Raw genomic sequence first — 12669 nt, 5'->3', positions numbered from 1 at the left:
GTGCCCCTACTTGAGGACTGTTCGTACTTTACCCAGATAATTAGATTAACAGCAGCAGTTGCCCAATCACAGGAAGCACGGCTCTTTTCTCAGAGTAAAATGGGCACTAATCTTGGGACTCAGCCAAACTCCCTTAGGAAGAGGGTTGGGAGGGTCTGACTCAGCTGACAACAGAAGTCCAGCCAAGAGGGCAAAGAACAGTGTCCTCTGGTTAAAGCAATCCATGTCTGGAAGATCTGTTGCTTCCTGGCAGCCTCCACTACCAACCTGCCTGTGTTACAGGGACAGGCTCTTGGTCCTCAAGGAGAGAACAAGAAAATGCAAGGCAAAGATCCAATACCAGGAGAAGGAGGGATAACCGACCTGGACAGTACTGAGTGATGCTGTCGTCTTGACAGAAAGTATAAATAGCATCCTCAGCAGGATCCTATTTAGGATAAACAATTAGATCACTCTTGGTATGGGACGCTTGGAATACCAGAAAAACAACTTTTGCACTAGGAACCAAGGCAGAAGCTATCTTTATAAACTGGGGCAAGAGGGGCTTGAAATAGGAACTGGGAGCCAGGCCACTTGGGGCAGGAGGACCATAGATAAGTTGTCCTTGCAGTTACTGGAAATCTCAGAGTCGTAAAGTACCAGCCCCATCCATATCAGAACAGCAATAAGTTTTCTCCAAGGAAGACATACAGATACCTAATAAACCATACATGAAAAGATGCTCAACACTGCTCATTAGAGAAATGCAAATCAAAACTTCAATGAGATATCACCTCACACTGATCAGAATGGCCATCATCAAAAAAATCTACAAACGATAAATGCTGGAGAGAGTGTGGAGAAAAGGGAACCCTCTTGCACTGTTGGTGGGAATGTAAATTGATACAGCCACTATGGAAGGCAGTATGGAGATTCCTTAAAAACTAGGAATAAAACCACCGTATGACCCAGCAATCCCACTCCTGGGCATATACCCTGAAGAAACCAAAGCTGAAAAAGACACATGTACCCCAATGTTCATTGCAGGACTATTTACAATAGCTAGAACATGGAAGCAACCTAGATGTCCATCAACAGATGAATGGGAAAATAAACTGTGGCACATATATGCAATAGAATAAATATCATTCAGCCATAAAAAGGAACTCATTTGAGTCAGTTCTAATGAAGTGGATGAGCCTAAAGCCTATTATTCAGAGTGAAGTCGGAAAGAGAAAAATAAATACTGTGTACTAACGCATATATATGGAATCTAGAAAGATGATACTGATGAACTTATTTGCAGGGCAGCAATGGAGATAAAAACATAGAGAACAGACTTATGGACTGGGGAGGCACAGGAAGGAGAGGGAGGGATGTATGGAGAAAGTAACATGGAAACATGTATTACCATATGTAAAATAAATAGCCAATAGAAATTTGCTGTATGACTCAGGGAACTCAAACCGCGTCTCTGTAACAACCTTGAGGGGTGGAATTGGGAGGGAGGTGGGAGGGAGGTTCAGAAGAGAGGGGACATAGGTATACCTATGGCTGATTCATGTTGATGTTTGGCAGAAACCAACACAATACTGTAAAGCAGTTATCTTTCAATTAAAAATTAATTAATTATTAAAAAATAAAGAATAGCAATTAGGGACCATGTCCTTATTCACAGAAGTGCTTGCAATCCTTCCAAATGCAGGGGGGAAATAGTCTTCCTATGTCCTATTTCTGTTGTCAACCTGTTACTTGAGAAAACTGCTATTTACTGAGCATGTTAAAGTGGTGGTAACTGCTTGGAGAAGAGAAAGCTCTGTACTCAATATTCTTTCCAAATACATGGGGAAGACACTGTGCTATATTAAGCAGAAACTGCAAGTTGCTTATCATCTGAATGGAAAGTTAAATAGTTATACATTTTAAATAGTAATCCAAGACAGCAACAGAAGAGTTATCACAACATAGGCCTGGTTAATAGTCAAACCAGTTGTGTTAGCTGTGATTTTTATGAGAGTTTAGAAAAACAGTAAGGACTTCAGTTTGGGAAGATGAAAGGAAATTCATAAGTCAGGTATACCTTCCAGTCTTGAAGGACTTCCCATTTATTAAGTACTTGTTACTTGTCAGAATTTTGCACATGCAGACTCTGATCTCTTAGAATAAACTTATCAAATAGTTATTTAGTGTCCATGGTCCCTTAAGGAGGAGCCTGAGTTCCGAAGGTTTTAGCAGCTTGTTTTAAGTCCTCAACCACAAAATAGTAGAGAGAGCTTAAATTCAAACATGGATCTGTAAAGAAAAATACACACTCCCATTGTGGGTCTCCCCTGCTCTTAATACTCTATGACAATATACTGCATTTCTGACACAAGATGTGTGGGTTTCCTGTATATTAGTAAGTTCTGGGACACCAACTGGGTGTCCTACAATTTTACCCAATTCTGAAAGTATCTACCTGGAAATAGCATCGGATCCCACAAGTTAAACTGTCAAAAGACAATTTAGTAATTAGTAGTATATCCTTTACTCAAGGGAAAGTAATACATGGATGAGAGTACAGTGTCTCACAAGTGGAAGAACAGTCTTCCCAAGAGAGGTTTGGGCCAGAGCAAGTTTTATAAGGTGTTAGAAGAGGCAACATGAAAACAGCACCTAATTGGGTTAGAACATGGGGATTTCCTCTGAAGGCTAACAGGTCAATCAGGGAATAAGGAAAAACTATCTGCCTTAAATTAATTGGCTGAGATTGCATATCTGACCTTATTTAGATTAATGAAGTTGGTACAGATTCTTGGCAGGTGGAGACTGGCTGGCTGGATCTCCTGCAGTTCTGATCAAGTGGAGAATTTACCGGTACACCAAAGTTAAAGTATTGGTTTGCTGATGGGGCAGGAGCAGCTCCATCTTGGACCTAGAAATTTATTTCAACAGGGCTCAGTCCCACAGGACTGCCCCATCCCCTTCATACATGCTTCAAGCACCAGTGGAGAGTCCAGTTGTCACCTGTGCTGCTGACTGACCGACTATGAATTGAGGATCCCTCAGCCCCCTCCTCAGCTTTGATTTATTTGCCAGAGAGGCTCACAAAACCCGGGAAAACAGTTCATTTACTAAATTACCAGTTTATTATATTAATAAAGGATGCAACTCAAAAACAGCTAGATGGAAGAGATGCATAAGGCAAAGTGTGTGGGAAGGGGCTCCATGTGTCCGTGCCCATTCTGGGAGTGTCACTCTTAGCCACCCCTCACGTTGACCAACCTGGAGGCTTTCTGAATCCCGTTGTTTGGGGGTTTTGTGGAGACCGTTCCATAGCCATGATTGATTAAATCATTGCTGACTGGTGACTGATTCAACCTCCAACCCCTCTCCCCTTCCAAAAGGTTGGGGGAATAAGACTCAAAGTTCCAACCCTCTATTCATGGCTGGTTCCCCTGGCAACCAGCCCCCATCTTGAGAGGCTCTCCAAAAGTAATACATTCAAGTGTGGTTGAAAGGTTATGAATAATAAGACATTTCTTTCACCTTTATGGCTCTGGAGCTATTTCAGGAACCAAAGATAAAAGACCAAATTCTATAACAAAAGATGCTCCCAGAGCTCTTATCACTTAGGAAATTCCAAGAGGTTTTGGAACTCTATGAAATACAGACAGGGGTAAAGGCCAAATATGTATTTCTTATTATAAATCATAGTGTCTTACTTCAAAGTTTCTATTTTTTTCCACCAGGAGGGTCACAAAATCCAATCAGAGGCCTCCAGTCAGGTTGAACAGTGTGATCTGTTTAACAACAGTGTGATCAGGGAGACCTAATGATGGAAGGTCTCTTTGAGTTCTGCAAGCAGCTGGATTTGAAAGGAGTGGAGATTTCAGGAAGTGGAAGGGCAGCATTCCACCAAAGAAATTAAGTAAGGAGAACTTGACCTTTAAAAAGTAAGGGCTTTATAAAAGAGGCGTTAAGTCAAAGTCCAAAGAGTAGTGTAGAACTATTTAATTTGGGGCCTAGTCTTCCACACCAGCAACCTGAGATTAGGCATGGAGCTCAGGGTCCTGGATTGTCCATACAGGCTGCAAGGGCCACAGCAAGGTGTCTGCTATCAAAAAAGCAAACAAGAACTTCCCTGTGGTCCAGTGGTTAAGATTTCACCTTCTCATGCAGAGGGTGTGAGTTCGAGCCCTGGTCACGGAGCTAAGATCCCACATGCTTTGGGGCCAAAAAACCAAAACATACAACAGAAACAATATTGTAAGCAATTCAATAAAGACTTAAAAATTGATCCATGTCAAAAAAAAAAAAAAAAAGAGAAAACAGTCTAAAACTAGAAGGGACAGGAAAGCTACAAACTAGAAAAGCAAACAAGTGATGCTAACATCATATAATACAAAAAATAAGAGCTTTGGAGTCAGTTGAGTTTAAATCTTGACTCTCCCACTCATTATATGCATGACCTTGGCTTAACTTCTCTCGGATTCAGTCTTCTGATTTGTGAAATGTACCTACTTAACTATAGACTTGGGCTTCCCAGGTGGCTCAGCGGTAAAGAACCCACCTGCTAAAGCAGGAGACTCAGGCTTGAAGGAAATGGCAGCCCACTCCAGTATTCTTGCCTGGGAAATCTGATGAACAGAAAAACCTGGCAGGCTACAGTCCATGGAGTCACAAAGAGTTGAGCACAACTGAGCAACTGAGCACAATGCACAACCACAGACTTTGTGGTCAACTCCCCCAAGTTCCTTTTACTTCAACTGAGTCAGCCAAGCCAATCATGAGATCTCATTCTCCATGCAAATTATTAGGCCAGAATGGCTAGGGAAATATGAAGAAGGACACTATGGACTGAATTTTGTCCCCACAAAATTCATATAGTGAAGCCCTAACTCTGAGTGCTATGGTATTTGTATTTAGAGATGGGGCCTTTGGAAGGTAGTTAGGGTTAGATGAGACCATGAGGGTGGGGCCTCAAGATGGAATTAGTGCCTTCATTAGAAGAAACACCAGACAGCTAGCACTCTTGTGATCTCTTTCTCTCTCTGCAATGTGAGAACACAGAGAGAAGGCCACAGTCTATAAGCCAGGAAGAAAGTACTCACCAGGACCTGACTATAGCAGCACTCTGATCTTAGACTTCCAGCCTCCAGACTGTGAGAAAACAAATTTCTTTAAGCCATTCAGTCTAAGATATTTAGTTATGGCAGCCCACTATAATACAAAGGACTTAGTGGAGGATTCTGGGAAAGGTTTTCCTTTATCTGCTAGTGGAAGGACAGGAAATCTCTCTTTTTAAAAAAAAAATTGATTTATTTGTTTTTATTTTTGGCTGTGCTGGGTCTTTGTTGTGGCATGTGGACTTTCTCTAGTTGTGGTGCACAGACTCTTTAGTTACCTCAAGTCATGCGGGATCTTAGTTCCTGAACAGGGATTGAACCTGCATCCCCTGCAATGGAAGGCAGATTCTTAACCACTGGACCATCAGGGAAGTCTCAAGGAAATCTTTTGCTCACTGCATACATCAAAAAGCACACAAGGAACCCCCAAAAGCACATAAGGAACCCATTCCACACCACCAGGGAATCAGTTGATACATAGAATTGGACAGAATTGTAAGAAAATGAAGTCAGAATCCTGATGAAACCTTGCCTGGAAGCCAACATTGTGTTTGCTCTTCCTGTTCTATAAGCCAGTGCAAGTTCTTACTCTTTATGCAGTCTTGAGTCCAGTTTCTATTCCTTGCAGATTACTATAATGTAGGGTTATCAGAGGGCTTCCCAGGTGGTGCTAGTGGTAAAGAACCCACCTGCCAGTGCAGGTAGACCTAAAAGACATGGGCTCCATCCCTGGGTCTGGAAGATCCCCTGGAGGAGGGCATGGCAGCCCACTCCAGTATTCTTACCTGGAGAATCTCATGGACGGAGGAGCCTGGAGGGCTGCAGTCCATAGGGTTGCATAGAGTCTGACACGCCTAAAACAACTTAGCACACATGCACACAGAGTTTCTGGAGGACAAAGTCAAATAATGGAAGTAAGGTGGCATATGTAAATGACAGCTATTATTATTTCAGGCAAGCAGCTGATTTGTGAGTCACTCAAAACAATCATCATGACTGGGTGATCTACCTGGATATAGAGGAATCTACTATCAGTGAGTAAGGATTATGATGAAGAGAACCAGTCTCTGAGAAAAGAGAGAAGGCTAGAATAAGAGGTACAGAATTGACCTGGGAAATCTGCCCCTGGCAAACCAGGTTTAGATTCTGGCTGACAGTGAAGAAACCAGCAGAAAAAACAGCAGAACTGACGTAAATGTTAGGAACTACAGTCTCCTTCCTAATTTCCATTTTTCAGCTACAAGTTATCAAACAGTTGGCTCTGCTTTAGGAACTTGCTTAGGTTCTTTCCTCACCCTCATTTGTGCTCCCATTATTAATTTCTCTGGAATGTGCTCTTACGTAAACTCTACTTCTCCTTTTTAAGTGCTTATACTACTTAGGTTAAAAAACAGTCAAATTAAAGGAGTTCATTTAGTTCTCATTTTATAGTACTCTTCTTTGGATTCAAATGACTTAGTTGCATATTTAAAGCAAAACAATAAAAATGTCTGAAAATTATTCCAAAACCACATTGTTTACTTGATGGTAAGCAGCTTCTAAACAAAACCAACATAGCCAGGAAGGCTGCTCTAAGCCACTGGACAGCTCTTCCTTGAATTGTTGTAGCTGGTAATTAAGTTGGTATACATGGTACGATTGTTAGAGTTTTCTATTTTTATCAGTAGTTCTTCTAAATTCTGAAAACTCTTCAGTCCTTGAACTACTTATGAAGTCATTTCCTTGTTTTCGAGAAGCAGGCTTCCCAGGTGGCTCAGTGGTAAAGGATCCACCTGAGAGTGCAGGAGACTTGGGTTCGATCCCTGGGTCAGGAAGACCCCCTGGAGGAGAAAATGGCAACCCACTCCAGTATTCTTGCCTGGAAAATGCCATGGACAGAGGAGCCTGGCAGGCTACAGTCTATGGGGTCGAAAAGGGTAGGACCCAACTGAGCAGCTGAGTACATAGGGCAAAATATCAAATTAGCTATTATGATCCTAAAACAAAAATCAAAGAAATGTGCAGGTTTTGACTACAAGGATGTTCATGACAGCATTATTTGTAATAATAAAAACCAAAATAACCAAAGTCCAATAATTGGGGATTGGTTTAATCAGTTATCTCACACACTAGTAAAGTAATACTCAAAATTCTCCAATCTTCAGCAGTACGTGAACCATGAAATTCCAGATGTTCAAGCTGGTTTTAGAAAAGGCAGAGGAACCAGAGATCAAATTGCCAACATCTGCTGGATCGTCGAAAAAGCAAGAGAGTTCCAGAAAAACATCTATTTCTGCTTTATTGACTATGCCAAAGCCTTTAACTGTGTGGATCACAACAAACTGTGGAAAATTCTTCAAGAGATGGGAATACCAGACCACCTGACCTGCCTCTTGAGAAATCTGTATGCAGGTCAGGAAGCAACAGTTAGAACTGGACATGGAACAACAGACTAGTTCCAAATAGGAAAAAGAGTACGTCAAGGCTGTATGTTGTCACCCTGCTTATTTAACTTGTATGCACAGTACATCATGAGAAACACTGGGCTGGATGAAGCACAAGCTGGAATCAAGGTTGCTGGGAGAAATATCAATAACCTCAGGTATGCAGATGACACCACCTTTCTGGCAGAAAGTGAAGAAGAACTAAAGAGCCTCTTGATAAAAGTTAAAGAGGACAGTGAAAAAGTTGGCTTAAAGCTCAACATTCAGAAAACTAAGATCATGGCATCCAGTCCCATCACTTCATGGCAAATAGATGGGGAAACAGTGGAAACAGTGTCAGACTTTATTTTTTCAGGCTCCGAAATCACTGCAGATGGTGACTGCAGCCATGAAATTAAAAGACACTTGCTCCTTGGAAGAAAAGTTATGACCAACCTAGACAGCATATTAAAAAGCAGAGACATTACTTTGTCAACAAAGGTCCATCTAGTCAAGGCTATGGTTTATCCAGTAGTCATGTATGGATTTGAGAGTTGGACTATAAAGAAAGCTGAGTGCCAAAGACTTGATGCTTTTGAACTGTGGTGTTGGTGAAGACTCTTGAGAGTCCTTTGTACTGCAAGGAGATCCAACCAGTCCATACTAAAGGAAATCAGTCCTGAATGTTCATTGGAAGGACTGATGTTGAAGCTGAAACTCCAATACTTTGGCCACCTGATGCGAAGAGCTGACTCATTTGAAAAGACCCTGATACTGGAAAGATTGAAGGCAGGAGGAGAAGGGGATGACAGAGGATGAGATGGTTGGATAGCATCACTGACTCAATGGACATGAGTTTGAGTAAACTCTGGGAGTTGGTGATGGACAGGGAGGCTTGGCATGCTGCAGTCCATGGGGTTGCAAAGATTCGGACACGACTGAGCAACTGAACTGAACTGAACTTAATCAGCTATGGTACAATGCATAAAATACTGTTAAAATATATGGTAACATAAATTTTTATGTATACCTATAAATAACTATGAGTCAACAAAAATACTTGATATAATTTTATTTATTAATATGGGAAGATCCTCAGAGACAGTGTTGCCTATCGAAATTGTAGGGGAGGGACTTCCCTGGTGGTCCAGTATCTAAGACTCTATGCTTCCAATTCAGGGGGTCAGGGTTTAATCCCTGGTCAAGGAACTAGATCCCACATGCCGCAACTAAAGATCCTGCATGCTGCAGCTAAGACCCAGCACAACCAAATAAATACATAAATAAAAATAGTTTTTTAACTGTAGGGGAAGCAGGCAAATAACCCTGCATCAGGCAGAGAATCGAGGCACCCCTGCACAGGTCTGCAGCAGCACCTGGGAAAGCATAATAGAATTTGATGAAGGTGTTACTGTAGAGCCATGGCAACGCCCAGTGGGAAAGGACTCTTTTGCAAGCATATGTGGGAAACCTCATGATAACTCCCAGAAATAGCTGTGGTCGAACTGGACGAAAGTAGAAGTCCTGCTTCAGTGACTGTGGCACAGAGAATCACTGACATGTAAATGATGCTTGCTATATTTCTGTGTATTCTGCACATGGACAAAGCCTTGGGAAAAGTGGCTCATTTTTTTCCCATAAAGAATAGTTTTCACTAAATAAATATAAATGACATATTTATACACCTTAAGCAAAGTGTTTTCAAGTACTTTAGAAGACTTTTCTTGCTTATAAAGTTATGTTGACATTAATAACAATAATTCAATTTCTTAAGAACTCCCTATATTCCTATATTTTATGCTAGGCATGCAGATAGATGAAAGAAGTAAAAGTTTCATTCCAAGCGGAGCTCATTTTGAAATTATCAGTAAATATGGAGTTACTGGGAATGACTAGTTACAAGGAATTTCACTTGGCATTTAACAAACTTTCATGATGTTCCTACCATGTTTAAGACCTCATATGGTAAGTCTGTAGGTTGAATGAGATCCCTAATTGGGGAGGCAGATAAGACAATTGATTACTGCATTTGTAGGTAACCCTTGATGTTATGATTTCAAAACCAGAACATCTAATGTAAATCAACAATGAGCCACCCTTATAAGAGCAATACAAGTAAGGTCAAATAATTTGCTTCTTGTTCTTCTCTGTTGCTGACACAACCCCCTGTTAAGTTGTTAACCTCCATTATATTCTAGAATAGATCATCCCCTTAGGCAATTCTTTAGGCTAAAAGTATAATTTGGGATTCTTGACTGTGATTGGAGGAGATTCGCTTGCAAAATTTTCAAAATTTGTCAGTGCTTTATATATCTTGCCTACTTAACTAGTGGATCCAATTGAACTACTGACAGGGCAGTGAATGGATCACTCCCAAACATCAGTGACTTCATTTCCCATTGAGTAGCAGCCAAACGGATGAGAAACTGATGACAGCAATAGAGGTATTCCCCAACCTGATAAAGTCACCCCCTTCCCCAATTATTACTTCAGTATCCCAGACCTAAGTTATTGAAACCATTCTTGTTTTGAGAATGGGCATGACCTAATTCTGGCCAATAAGGGAAGTTTGTTCAGGACTTTTTGGAAATGTCCTCACTTTGAACATGTGATGACTATGCAATCCCCATGACCTGGAGAGCCTACCATCAGGAAATCGGTTGTGTAATATTAAATATAACCCTTAGGAGAGGATTCTGTACTAATGCTCACCCCACATACAGCCAAAGAGGACATTGGATAAAAGTGATCATCCCAGAGGATGGAACCAGGGCTCAGTCAGGGCAAGAGAAAGGGTGCAGACTGCCAGTGTGGTTAGCCAAGTCCTCAACTCTCCACATGGCATTGAGAGCCCAGTGTTCCTGTGCAACAGGATGTGATGTGTGTTTGAAACTGCATGTTGTTGCCCAGCCTCTCATTTTCCAACCCTTTAATCAGTTTTCTTCTTCTCTGATTATACTGGGGTACTGGAGGTTAATTATCATCCAGACATAGGCCTCCTGGGGAGCTATAGCTAGAATTGATAAAGATGACAACATAATGCCCAGATTGCTGAACTTGGCATGACTCCTGAGTGAATGTATCCCATGAAAGGGGGTTGTGCATGAAGATGTATGTACTGGATGCCGCAGTGTACCACCCAGACTCCCCTCCATGACCAAGTTACTCTTCCCCGACCAGCTTCCCCAAGTGTTGTCTGTTAGTACCTCACGACCAAGTCCCACCCTAGGGATTGTCCTACCTCTGAATTAGACCTGTCCTTAAGGGGAGCCTACCTCCAACATTACTCACAGGGAGGCAGGGATGGTACAAAGGCCTCAATGTACGACAACTCCCTGCCCACCTCACCCCACAAGCTCTGTTACAATGGTATCACAGTTCAGCTTCTCCCTCTGCCCAGTCCTAATATCACTCAGAGTGGTTGATCCCAAGAGTACTACCAAAAACCTTCCTGCACCAAAATTCCTATCTCAAGACTCTTATTTCCTGGAAATTCAACCTAAGATAATAAATAATGATAATAACATTAGGAAATACTTAGAAGTGACTTATTACACGCACCAGCCACTCTTCAAAGCGTTTTGCATGTTGTAAACTCAATTCTCACAACCCACTGTGGTAGGTGCCATTACTAACTTTGTTTTACAGATGAAACAAAATGAAGCACAGAGAGATTAAGCAAGTTATCCAAGATCACACAGCTGTTAAGTGCCAAAGCTGAGGTCTTCCTATAGACCCCAGCGTTGGCACCTAGTGGTAGGTGCCATCACTAACTTTGTTTTACAGATGAAACAAAATGAAGCACAGAGAGGTTAAGCAAGTTATCCAAGATCACACAGCTGTTAAGTGCCAAAGCTGGGGCCTATGGAAGGCCTAAGGCCCCAGCTTAGGCCTTCCATTTTGAGAATTCTGTGCTGTTAACTGTGTTGCCTCTTACACACTTGGGATAGTGCTTACCATGTGCTGACCACTTCCACAGCCAGTACCACTGTGGATCAGTTCAAGGCCAAGAAAAATATTGAGTTGTCACAAGAAGCAGCTGCAGTCCAGATAAGTTTGGTGGTGGGCTCACCCACTTTTGGCGATCTCTGGATCATCTCTAGCCGCACTGTCAGTCTCAGAAGGAGCAGTCATCAGCCATATCAAGGACACCAGAGAACAAAGGCTCCTCAGTGCAGACTAAAGACTCCATTGCCTTCTTTAAGCAAAGAATACGACAGCACCAGTGGCTGCTGAGGACAAGAAAAAGACTCAGAGAGAAGCCAAGAACCTGAAAAATCTCAGACAGCCTGGCTCCACATTCAGTGCTGTTCACACTCTACCCATTGTCTCTCAGCAAGGATGCTAGCAAGCCCAGAGAATGTATAAACTCCATCATCCTCCTACTCTGCCCTGCAGTATCAACCAGGTTCTTTCTTTTTGGTTTTTATTTTATATTGGAGTATAGTTGATTAACAATGATGGTTAGTTGCAAGTGTAAAGCAAAGTGATTCAGTTATACCCATACAAGCTTATAAATAAGTTTACTTGTATCATTTTAAAAATTCCACATGTAAGTGATAACATATGATATTTGTTTTTCTCTGTCTGACTTACTTAATTTAGTATGATAATCTCCAGGTCCATCTATGTTGCTGAATATGGCATTATTTCATTCTTTTTTATGGCTGAGAAATATTCCATTGTATATATGTACCACAGGCTTCCTTGGTGGTTCAGTGGTAAAGAATCCACCTGCCAATGCAGAAGATGTAGTTTCGAACCCTGAGTCAGGAATATTCCCTGGAGAAGGAAATGGCATCCCAGTCTAGTATTCTTGGCTGCGGAACCCCATGAACAGAGGGGCCTGGTGGGCTATGGTCCATGAGGTCCCAAAAGAGTCAGACACGATCCTAGTGACTAAACAACAATAACAACATATATGTCCCACATCTTTATCCTTTTATCTGTCAATGGACTTTTAGGTTGCTTCCATTTCCTGGCTATTGTAAAGAGTACTGCAATGAACACTGGGGTGCAGGTATAGTTTTGAATCATGATTTTCTCTGGATATATACCCAGGAATGGGATTGCTGGGTGGTATGCAATCATGTTCTTCAGGAAGGTAACTTTGATGAATCACCATCCTGCTTTCCATGTGCTAGTTCAAGAACTTGGGCCTCACCTCAGCATATGATATT

This window comes from Bos taurus, chromosome 24, assembly GCF_002263795.3.
Source record: "Bos taurus isolate L1 Dominette 01449 registration number 42190680 breed Hereford chromosome 24, ARS-UCD2.0, whole genome shotgun sequence".
NCBI classification, from domain to species: domain Eukaryota; kingdom Metazoa; phylum Chordata; class Mammalia; order Artiodactyla; family Bovidae; genus Bos; species Bos taurus.
This window is presented reverse-complemented; position numbering follows the sequence as displayed.